Source organism: Manis javanica, chromosome 8 (genome assembly GCF_040802235.1).
Source record: "Manis javanica isolate MJ-LG chromosome 8, MJ_LKY, whole genome shotgun sequence".
In the NCBI taxonomy this organism is placed as follows: domain Eukaryota; kingdom Metazoa; phylum Chordata; class Mammalia; order Pholidota; family Manidae; genus Manis; species Manis javanica.
In genome coordinates this window covers 114,767,175-114,776,905 of record NC_133163.1, presented here as the reverse complement: position 1 = coordinate 114,776,905, position 9,731 = coordinate 114,767,175, and the positions used below count along the sequence as shown (strand labels likewise).

Genomic DNA, 9,731 nt, shown 5'->3' with positions numbered 1-9,731 from the left:
CCCTGAGCCCAGGTTGGGGTTTCGCCGGTCAGCCGTGTCTGTCTTCAAATTCAAATTCTCACCGCATCCAGGAGGCTCAGAAGGAAAACGAGCCCTGGACGCCCAGCTGACCACACTCCTAGTGGCCTCGCCCTTATTCCTCGCCTCACCAGGCGTAGAAGCAGGGTACCGGGGAGTGCGTAAGCCCCGCCCTTTAGGGGATTAGTGGATGGGGGTGGGGATCTCTAAGGATGAGGGAGCTGAAGCCGGTTCTGTTGGCGTGGCGGTTCCATGGTGTAATGGTTAGCACTCTGGACTCTGAATCCAGCGATCCGAGTTCAAATCTCGGTGGAACCTATGATCTCATTTTTTTTCTCGGCCACATTTTTAATTACTTTATTCATTAAGGGATTGTTGAACAACTATGATATATATGGCCTTGAACTAAGTATGGAGGGAATTTCTCAAAATATGATATTTGCCCATGAAGACCTCACAAATTTCCCCCTTCAATTCTGACCTCCTGTCAACTGGGTGTCTCCTAGGGAGCCCCTTCCCCTCGCCTTTTTTAACATGGGACCTCTGCCTTAAACCTTAATTTAAAAGCTTCCCATGAAATTTGATTACTTTTGCTAGAATTTTCAATCTCCATCTTCTTTCAAAGGCAGGCGTTTTTCCTCACTCCTTTTCTCCGGAAATCTCTCAAACTACCTCCAGATGTCATTCAGAGAACTTCGCCCACCCTCTTCGTCAAGATTCTTCAAGAATCTTGCTTGAGGGCCTATTTGTCATCCTCTAAGCTAAATCCGTTTGCATAATTATTTCCTTTAACACGCAGCCCAAAGGTCGGCAATTTACATTTTGGAAAAAATGTGTATATTGAGACTCCAGTAATTTACCAAAGATCAGGTGGCGGAGTCCCCCTTTACTAAAGAGTCTTGTTATACCAAAAAGCTTTTCCCATTTATTGTCACAACCCCCAATATTGAATGCAAACCCTCAATTTAGACTTGGCAAGGATGCCTATAGTAAGTGGAATAATGGCTCCCCAAAGATGTCCACTTCCCACTCCTTGGGAACTGTGAATTTGTTAGGTTACATGGCAAAGGGGAATTAAGGTTGCAGATGGAATTAAAGTTGGAAATCAAGTGACTTCAAAATAGGGAGATAATCCTGGATTCTCCAGATAGGCCTAATGTAGTCACAAGGGTCCTTCCTTAAAAGTGGAAGAGGCTGAGGAGGTCAGAGTGATATGTGAGAAGGGCTCAACCAGCCCCTGTGGCTTTGAAGATGGAGAATAGGGCCAGGAGCCTAGGAATACAGAGGCTTCTGAAAGATGAAAAAGGCAAGGAAATAGATTTCTTCCCTAAGGTGCCCAGAAGGAACACAGCCCTGTTGACCCTTGATTTTAGCCCAGTGGGACCTCTGACAAATTTAAGACCTACAGAACTATAAAAAGTTCATGTTGTTTTAAGTTACCAGGTTTGTGGTGATTTGTTCAACAACAATAGAAAACGGATACAGTACAATTTTCAGTGCTTTCTATGACAGTATAATGCCAACAGGTTTATCTAAGACCTAAATGCTGCCTTGCACAGTGGCGACCATTATCTACTTTGGGGGAGTTGCATAATATTACTCAAGCAGCTAAATATTATGTGTACTACAGATTGTAAGACTTAGTCCTAGCACTACTCAGGTGAGTCGACAAGTTGGGCCCAAGAAAAGGGGACTATCGAAACCTAGACAGTTCTGGAGAAGTAACTAATAGAGTCCCCGTGATAAGTGCCACAGTTCTGAGAGACTGAGATAATTAGGAAGAACTCCCTGGAGTAGAAGGAACTAGTTTTGACCCCTGAAGGAAGAAGCGAGGAAGGAAACTCATTTTGGGAAATGGAGGAAATGAAATGATAAGAACATGTTGAGCAAGGATGTTAATACCAGAAGAATTCTTAAGAACTTTTTCCCTTAAGTCATTGTTTCTCAATGTATGTCCTGAGAAGGTCAGTAATGTTCCTCAGAAGAATCACTTTGCCAAGTAAATTGAGATACACCCTGTCTTCCCCTCTTCTAAGGACATTGGCATTTTAAAATCTAGATATTCTATTCTGAAGAAGTCTTTTTCTAACTGGGTCAAACACATTTCCCAGATTCACTAGACCCCAGAACTCTGGAACATCTGTTAGCACCCACTCTGAACACTTTGGGGGAGCCATAAAAGATTTGTGGACAGAGGGGTGATTAAAGTAAACCTGGTTTTAGGAAAAGTAAGCTGGCTGTGGACTGCAGGACTGGGGTAAAGAAAGACTGAAGGTGTGAAGACTATTGCAATTGACCAGGCACAGACTGATGGAAATGGGGTGTAGCTGTGGGAATAGAGAAGAAAGAAAAATTAAAGGCTGTTGTGGAAAAAATGGTGAATGCATACCATGGGCAAAGAAAAGAATTAGGGTTTTGCTTTCTTGTTTTTTGGGAAAAGGGCTAGTAATTTATGTGTCTCTTTTAATCTCTTAAGGAATATAAAAATTTAATATACGTGACTTAAATAATACAGAAACATAGATTAAATCCTTAAGTCCTCTTCCACTTCAGTTCTTCCTCCAACCTCAGTGATAACTGCTGCATTTTCCTGTAATATATATAAAAGCAGGTTATGTGTACTGTTTCTCATCTTGAAAAGTCTGTCCACATCAGTCCATACAAACTTAGCTCATTTGCTACATACTTTTCCTTAACAAGAATGCACCAAAGTTTGCACGATTTCCATTCCCTTACCTGTAGGTATGGCAGATACTGAGGGTTCACTAAATTAAAACCTATTGTTAAGACATTTCTTCCCTGTCCATTTACCCTTTAGAGGTTGAAAAAGCCAAATATTCATTTTCCCAGCTACTCTTCAGTGTTTTATGTACTTGTACAAAATATAATAATAATGTTTTAATTTTTTGCCCACCTGGTTTGCCCAGTAATATCTATTGGTTATGTTTGATAACCAGTGAGTGTAAACCTTTTCTCCTGTATTTATTACCATTTCTTTTGTGAGTTGCCTGTCAATATTCTTGTCCATTTTCTTGTTGAGTTGTTTATCTTATTGATGTGGATCTCTTTATATATTCAACCTTTTAATTCTTTGCCTGTTATATATGACAGAAATACTTTCTCCAAATCTATAACCGGGTTTTTAATTTTATAAATGCTTTTTTCCATGTAGAAGTTTTAAATTGTTATTTAGTCAAATATCTCTCAGTCATTTCTTTTATGGTTTCTGGGTTTGCATAAAAGGGCTTCACACTAAGATTAGTTAAAATATTTTTTTCTTCAAATACTTTATATTTTTCTCCATCCAGACTTTATTTATATTGAGGATGACATGAAGTAGAGATCTAAATTAATTCTTTCCATATAGATAGCCAGTTGTTTCAACATTATTTATTTGAATAGTCCATTCATTTCCCACTAATCAGAAATGCCTACTTTATTATAAATGAATTCACATTTATAAATGAGTCTGTTCTTGAATCTCCATATCATACCTCTGGCAACCACAAAGGAACACGGTTCAGAGGTCCCTTCAAGAGAGAGCCTGTTGTGAGAAGTGTAGTTGGCTCACAGTCTCCTGTTGTCATACCTCCAAGATTCACTGCAGTGTTCACACTGAAGCTACACTCCCTCTGGACTGTTCCCATACCATGATTGAGCCCAATGCACGTAGTAGAGCTGGACTGTCCTGTCCAAAATGGGACTCTTCTAATGGGCAATCTTTGCAGTGGAGTTTTCCATTGATCTAACTAAGATTTTCTCAGAATTGTATTATAGTCTTAAGCTCTACCTACCCAATCCTCCTTCCTTCCCTATCTCCTGTCATAGGTATTGGAGCTAAACTGTGGTCAGAAGGTCCTACTTCTCCCTTTTGTCTTCCACAGACATGTACTCCAAATGAATCCTTTCTGCTTCTAATTCATCTGGCACGGACTTTTCCAGAGGACCTGACCCTGATACAGTCCCATTGATCAAGTTTTCTATTCCAATGCCAGTATAATACAGCTTTAATTTTTATCACTTTGTAGTCTAGGTTGATGTCTCATGTCTGGTACTAAATGAGTAAATATCTGTATAGTGCTTAGAATAGTGCCTAACACAGTAGGAACCATATTTATTTAATAAATAAAAATCGATGTGGCAATTCCCTCTCACTGTTTTTTTTCTCTCTAAAATTTTGACTATTTTTAGGAGCTCTCTTTTTCAGGTGAACCTTAAACTTCTTGTTCCAAAAAGATTCCTATTGGGGTTTTGGTTAGGGTTTCATTGCTAATTATTAAAAATAGGTTTTTTCAGAAATGAAATACAGAGTTTGAACAAGACATACAAAAATATGAGATGCTGCCTATGAAGATACAAAAGGAGTCAGATCTGAGGTTCAATACCTAATCAAAAGAATGACCAATTTGAAAAGGGAAGCGAGAAGAAAAGAAAAACAGAGAAAGAGCAAAAATGTTAACTTTAGTTTCAGGCACTTCTGATTTAAACAGTTGGTAGGAAAATCTTCCAGTAAAAAAGCTTGGAAATAGAGATTTAGAAATGTCCTGGCCTTGAAATGTGTGGAAGAAACAAGATCTGAAATATATCCCATCCTTCACAGGCTGGGAGGCAACTATACATGGTTGTCGAAAACAAAGTGGTTCCTGATAGGTCTGTGTTTAAACTCCAGTTTAGCAATTCACTTGCTATATCACATTAATAATCCACCTAATCCGGCTGAAGCTCAGTTCCTTATCTGCAAAATGGGGACAAACATGAAGATTGAAATAACATATAAATAAATCTTAGCATCGTGCCTGGCACACAGTGAATGATTGGTTAGTGCACTGGGTCTCAACCTGGGTCAATTTTGCCCCCAGGGAATTTGATAATGTCTGGGGACATTTTTAGTATGCAACTGGGAGACCCTACTGGTATCTAGTGATTAAAGACCAGGGGTGCTGCTAAACATCCTAGAATACACAGGACAGCTCTTCGAAAACAAAAAATTAACTGGCCTAAAATTACGATAGTGTCAAGGTTGATAACCATGAGTAAGGATTAGCCAGAGGCCAGCCAGAGCCCATAATGGGAAAGGGCAAGATGCCATGAGTATCACCGCTCCATCTGAGCTCATTTTTGAAAGGCTGACATACTCCTCAGGCTTCAGGAAGAATGCCCAGGACAGACATACCTCCCTTCAGTATCCCATAGAGCAGAGCCCAGGGATCCATAAGTCAGACACAAAATACTTCCATATGTGGTTCCTATTTGTTAAGTAAACAGAACTCAGTGTTCTCTTTCTTGACCCAAAAGGATTTTTATAGGGTTGTTCACTTTACAACTTTTGTTATAAACTCTACATAGAAGTTTCATGTTCTTTTTTTATAATGATATTAGGTTTGTTTCACAATAAAAAGAATTTTTTGAAATAGAAAGGTAAACTTTATGAAGTGGTGATATTTGTGTTCTATGCTTTTTCTATTAAGTGTATTTTAAGGTAACAAATTATACACAAGATCAGGACATCCTCAACTTTGATTATCTGATTATAGACCACCAACTAGCCTTAAAGAAAGGATAAAATGCATATGTTTATATATAAATATATTTAGGTACAAATACATATTTATATATAAATGTATAAAATACATATATATTATAAACAGCTTATTTATACCCAAATGCTATGTAGCTCAATCATGGTTTTTCTTTTCCATGTCATGAAATCTGAATTAGAATAACTTCTAACTTTCATTACAACATTTTCCTTTTCACATATTCTTAGACTTCTAGGTTTGGTACTCATAATATTGTATGTAAATCATATGGTACAGCCATCTTTCAAAAATTAAAAGGAAGGACACTACCAAGACAGTGAAAAGATAAACCACAGAATGGAGAAAATACTTATAAATCATGTATCTGCTAAGCAATCGATAATCTAGACTATATAAAGAACCCCTACAACTCAACAATAATGAAGAAACGACAGCAAAGAAACAAATAATCTGATTTTTTAAAATGGGCAAAGGGCTTGAATAGACATTTCTCCAAAGAAGATATACAAATGGCCAATAACCATGTGAAAATATGCTCAACACCATTAGTCATTAAGGAAATGCAAACCAAAACCACATGAGATACCCTTTCACACTGATTAGGATGGCTGTTATTAAAAAAGAAATGTAAAAATAATGAGTGTTGGAGAGGATGTGAAGAAATTGGAAACCTTGTACATTGCTGGTGAGAATATAAAATTCTCACTGCGCAGCCATTGTGTTAAGTGGTTTGGTGGTCCTTTAAAAAGTTAAACATACAATTACCATACGATACAGCAATTGTATCAAAAGAAGCAAAAGCAAGAACTCAAACAGATACATATACACAACATTCTTGACAGCCAAAAGGTAGAAACAACAAAAGTTCCATCAACAGATGAATGGATAAATAAAATATGGTATATACTAACAATGGAATATCATTCGGCCTTAAAAAGGGATAAAATTCTGATACATGCTACAATACTGGTGAATCTTGAAAACATTATGCTAAGTGAAATAAGCCAGCTGCAAAGGACAAATACTATATGAGTCTACCTATATAAGGTATCTAGAATGGGTAAATTATTAAAGATAGAGATCAGAAAGGGATGGGGAACTATTGTTTAATTGGTACAGAGTTTTTGTTTGTGATGATGAAAAAGTTCTGGAAATGGGTAGTAGTGAATGTACTTAAAGCCAGTGAACAACTTAAAATAGTTAAAGTAGTAAATTTTATTTTATGTATATTTTAACACACACAAAACTAAAAGGAACTGGATATTAGTTTTTTTAAACTGGATAAAAATAGGAAACAGAAGGTCAGCATAAAGGGGCAGATAGTGGTGCAAGACTGGGACAGGCTACTGTTACATAGTCTTTCCAGGATCCCTGATATTCTGGGGCTGTTGGCCTCTTCCCTGAAAGCCTCCCAGAATTTCTGTGGGCTAGACCAAAGTTAGCTTGTTCATCTTTATCCACACCCAGTCCAGAAACGACACCCGCTTTGGCCTCTGAAGTTCCACCATTATTGAGTCATTTCTTTGGATTCATCCTGATTACCAGCCCCATTCCTTTCCACACTCCTACCCTGCAGCTCTGTGTGTGGTGTGTGTTTACTGCTCCCTCCCAGACGAGTGAACTGGCTTTGGCACAGTGCGACCCTATCAAGTACGTGTAATCTCCCATGTGGATAAGAGCCATGTTCACTCAGAAGAAAAAATTAGACCACCAGAGTCTTTTTTTGTTTCTCAAATGTTTATTTGGAGAAAAAAATAGACCTTTGAGTAATTAAAAAATAAAAATACCACAATACTATTTTGGTATTGATCACAGTGAGCAAAAAGCAGATAAAGGTGACACTTTTAGGTGTAGAGTCAAAGCTTGAAACAGAGGAATAATTGCTGTATGACCTAGTCAGTCCACCCCTAAGTATTTATCTGAAAGATGTGAAAGCAAATATCCATACAAGAACCTATATGTGAATGTTTGTAGCAGACTTATTTGTAAAAGCAAAAAACTGGAAATGGCCCAAATGTCCATCAGCAAATGAATAGATAAGCAAATTTTGGTATAGCCACACAACGGAAAACTACTGAGCAATGAAAAGGAACAACTGATACCCATGACAAAATGGATAAATCTCAAAATAATCATGCTCAGTGAAAAGAAGCCAGAGAGAAAAAAAGTACATATTGTAGAATCCCATTTATGTAAAATTCTACAAAATACAAACTGACCTATAGTGACAGAAAGCAGATCAGTAGTCTAGAGACAGTGGAGAAGGGAGAGAGGGATTAAAAAGTACGAGGGCATTTGCAGGGATGATGGATGTGTGCATCACCTTGATAGCGGTGATGGTTTCACAGGTGTATGCATATATCAAAACTAATCAAGTTTCAGACTTCAAGTGTGCGGTTTGTCTTTTAACAAGAGAGATCAAGAGCAAGAAAGCACACAAACAGACAAAAGGTCCTCCCTCATCTCCAAAATTATTGAATGCAAAGTTGGGATGCACAGATGCCAATAAACAAATAAAAGATCCTGCTGCTCCCTTTACAAGAAATCTCTGTGTATGCCTTCCGTCCCTACAGCCACTGGTCCAGTCGCAGCCCTACCCCTCCGTTATTAGTTTCAACCTACCCTTATGCTCAATTCAACATGCAGGTGGCTGCCAGAATAATCTTGACAAAGTACACCTCCAACCATATTAGAAGGTTTTGAGCAGTCTGACCTACATTTTAAAAGGAAAACAGGCTGCTCTGTTAAGAATAGATTGTAGGGCAGAAACAGGGAGACCAGTTGGGATGTTGTTACAAGAATTCAGGGGAAATATGAATGCAACAACTGCAAACGCAGATTAATACTCAAGACTGTATTTCGTAGAATCTAAGATGTCTTTGATTACAGGCTAGATCCCGGTTTCAGAGATAAACCATGCAATATAAATTGCAATAGGTAGGGCTGAACTGGTGACTCAAATACCACAAGTATCGTTAGTTGTTGGAAACATGATTTTCTGAAGCAGTGAACAACTGTTGGAAAAGTCCCAAATGAAACAAAATACCATTTTCTCCCAACTTACCCATAATTCTTACATCTTGAATTTCAGTTTATATTAAGACCATGCAAAAAGAGTTAGGATCTAGGTTCAAATTGTTATAAACAGGTTTTTTATATCTTAATTAATGTCGAGCAGAATACTAAAAGTCATGCAAGATGTGGGAAAATTCTGTCATGTATTGGACTGTCCTATACATCATCAGAAATCCAAAAATTTCGGGCCCACATTCTTTAAAAGCCCAATCACTGTGACAAACAAAATTGCTCCCTAAATTTACAAAGAGGCCCCTAGAATGTGATGCCAACATAGTGCATGATTCAGGAGTAGGCACACTACTGACCAAACTATGCCCACACTATTATGGTCCAGCCAGTGGCCAGCCAGGACTGCTGTGTGACAAGTGAAGGGAGACAGACACAGCAGTGGCTGGGCCCCAGTGAAGAAGTCCAAAGGCCTGAATGCAGTAACAACGCTCCCACCACTAGGGGGACGCAGCCTTGGGATGAGGCTTTTAACGTTTTTCTAGCGTAATATTTTTTAAATTGTGGTAAAACATACATAGAATGTACCGTCTTAACCATTTTTAAGTGTGTGGCCACGTTATTGTGCAACCAATCTCCACAACTCTTCATCTTGCAAAGAGCAACTCTACACCCATTAATTCACAACTCCCTATTCCCCCTTGGCAGTCACCATTCTACTTTCTGTCTAGGAATTTGACAACTCCACGTACCTCATACAAGTGAAATCCTACAGTATTTATCATTTTATGTCAGGCTTTTTGTCATAATGTCCCCAGGAAGCTTTTGCCTTTGAAAGCAAAGGGCAAAACAGAGGAAAAGCTGGTAGCTGAATGACATTGTTGAATCTCGGCATCAACACTTCACCAAAGCCCACTTTACCTCTGAGCATTTTGGGTATTTGGCCAATATATTATGATTTATTATATAGGCATATAATTTTCTATTACTTGCAACTGAAAACACAATAAGTGATACCCTCCCCTTCTTTCCTCGGGTACTATTAACAGTTCGGTATATATTATTTCAGACTGTTTAATATACAAATGAAGGTGTATATTTTATTTTATAAGTATATAAGTAAAATCCTATAATACTTCTCAGCAGCCT

General features: G+C 38.1%; 1 non-coding gene across 1 annotated transcript; it reads left to right on the top strand.

Annotated features, from left to right (window-relative positions):
• Window positions 1–264: 264 nt before the first annotated feature.
• Window positions 265–336, top strand: TRNAQ-CUG (transfer RNA glutamine (anticodon CUG)). The gene has a single exon. It is a non-coding gene; the product is annotated as a tRNA-Gln (tRNA).
• Window positions 337–9,731: the final 9,395 nt, after the last annotated feature.